We start from the raw sequence: 2,847 nt of genomic DNA, 5'->3' as shown, positions 1-2,847 counted from the left end.
ATCTAGTCCAGCCCCTTCACAATGCAGGAAACGCACATTTCGTGTTGTTAGACAGGAGAGTAATTCTTTCTTCTCCCTCTAATTAAACCAATAATTCAGCAATATTTTGTCGTTATATCCTGCTTTTTTGTTAAATTATCTCCATGGTGATCCAATTTGAAATTACAATAAACCACATTAAAACTAGTATAAGAACACAAGTTATAGATAAGAATGGGTAACATTGTGGTATTTAAGCCAACAAGAAACACAAAGATATCCGTTGTTTTATCCACTTCCATTAAAAGCATTTTTAAAATTAACATTTTAATTTGTCACCTATAATCCATCCATGAAGCACCCAGGCAAAAATTACCACATAGTGACTGGGATCAAAACAATTAATTAGTCCAAGCCAAACTGCCCAGTGGGATTCTTGACTTTTTTTCCTACAGGACAACCCTTTGAAATTTTTCCTGGTTGGCATACTCTCTAATCTTTCATATAGTTTTAACTTTCCCCTATTAAAATATAAATGTTGTGAATACAAATATAATTGGAAAAATATTTTTCTATTCAACACAAGGTGTCTGCATTCAGGAAGTGGAAGTGCAAACAATAAACTGCACAGTTTTTAGGATCCTGGCTAATGTTTCTTATATTCTGAAACTGTAAGCAAAGCTTAAAGTAGTTGAATTATTAGGAACTATGTGCTGATCCCTTCAAAAAAGCTGCAAATCCTCTCATGCAATGTTGAGTAATGAACACTACCGGCCTTAGGGCGCAGGCCGTCCCCGCCCCCGTCCGCCTCCCTCCGTCCCTCCCTCCGTCCTCAGTGTCGCGCTCCGTGGCCCGCCCCCCTCGATTGATCAGAAGAGCGCGTCATGACCAGGCTCAGCCCTATCGGCTTCGACGCGGCCGGCATCTTGATCGTTCTTTGAAGAGACCGCTGAAGGAAGCTTCTCCCCCCTCCTTTCCGGAACCGGAAGTGAGGGGGAAGCGAAGCTTCTTACAAATGAAGAAAAACGGCTGGCAAAGAAGAGAAAATCATGCGCGGAGCAACCAAAGGCAAATTTACAATTCCAGGCCATATCGGATACACAACCACTTGCGCCATGCAGAAAGGCGAGTTTTTGACACAGTATTTTTTAACAGCTGAAACTTCCACCATTTATATTTTGCCATTGTGATCCAAATTTCACTATTAATGCTAAATGGGAACTCTGTGTAAGTTGCAAATACTTTTGTAGTATTTCATGTTTTAATTTAGTAACTACTAATGATAGGGAAGAATCATAAATTTGCAGAAAGGTTGGGGAACAGATTCTTGGCATCTGTAATTGTCCCCCTAACCACTGAAAATTGAACACAGGCCAGATGCTTGTCTAATGAGTCCTTGTTTAAGGAATTGGAGGAAATGTGGTTGTAATATAAAGTTTGACAGTAGACAATGGATTATGCAGTACACTCAGGGTGGTGACTAGAACCCTGTGAATATTTGTAGTAGTCAGTAAGTCTTATGTATATTCGATACATTTTGCAGTTGTTTTCTCTCTCATATGAGAGAATTTAAGAAGAAAATTGCTTGTGTTTTATAGATTACAGCAAAGCTTTTGGTTGTGTGAATTTGGATTATTGGGTTTAAAAGAAATGGGTGTGCCATCTGATTGTTTTGATGTGCAACCTGTACTCTGGACAAGAAGCTACTGTTAGGACAGAATATGAAGAAACAGAATAGTTTCCATTTGACAAAAGTGTCAGGGATGTATTTTATCTCCTATCTGTTCAACCTGTATGCAGAACATATCATAAGGAAAACTGGATTAGATTAAGATTACAGTGGAGTGAAAATTGGTGCAAGAAACATTAACAATTTGAGATGTTCAGATAACACCACATTAGTGGTGGAAAATACTGAGATTTGAAACAACTGCTGATGACAGTCAAAGCAGAAAGTGCCAAAGTGGGATTACAAGAAGGCAGAAGTCATGACTACTGGGGAATTACACAGCTTTAAAATTGACAGTGAAAAAATGGAAATTCTTCAAGATTTTCTATTTCTTGACTTCAACATCAACCAAAATGGAGACTGCAACCAAGAAATCAGAAAGAGATTGAGACTGTAATGGGCAGCCCTGAAGGAACTATAAAAATTCTTAAGTGTAAAGGTCAGTGTTCCCTCAAAACTGAGTCAGTGTGAGCTAGCTCACAATTTTTTAGCCTCTGGCTCACACATTTTTGTCTTAGCTCAGGAAGAATGGCCCCAGAGCAAACTAATTTATACCGTAGCTCACAACTTTAATGCCAGTAGCTCATGAAGTAGAATTTTTTCTTACAAGACTCCACAGTTTACTGGTAAGGATGTGCTACTGGCAACCAAGACCAAGATAATCCATTCCATAGTATTTCCCATTATTATGTATGAGTGTGAAAGCTGGACAATGAAGGAAACTGACAGGAAGAAAGTTGATTCATTTGAAATGTGGTGTGGGAGAAGGCTTTTATGGATACCATGGATCACCAAAAAGACAAATAAGTGGGTTCTAGATAAAATCAAGCCTGAACTCTCCCTAGAAGCTAAATGACTAAACTATTGCACTTTGGTCACATTCTGAAAAAATGAGTCACTGGAAAAGACAATAATGCTAGAGAAAACTGAAGGCAGCAAGACAGAGCAAAATTCAATATGAGATAGATTTATTCAATTCAGAAAGCTGTGGTCCTCAGTTTTCAAGCCCTGAGCAAGGCTGTTAACAATACGACGTAGGGTTGCCATCAGCGGGAAGCAACTTGTCAGCACTTAATGTGTACACACACACATACAAATGATAATTATGTATTCTGTTGTTCAGGTTATATATAGTTTGA

Source organism: Heteronotia binoei, chromosome 21 (assembly GCF_032191835.1).
Source record: "Heteronotia binoei isolate CCM8104 ecotype False Entrance Well chromosome 21, APGP_CSIRO_Hbin_v1, whole genome shotgun sequence".
Classification (NCBI taxonomy): Eukaryota; Metazoa; Chordata; class Lepidosauria; order Squamata; family Gekkonidae; genus Heteronotia; species Heteronotia binoei.
Note: the sequence above shows the minus strand (reverse complement) of the source record.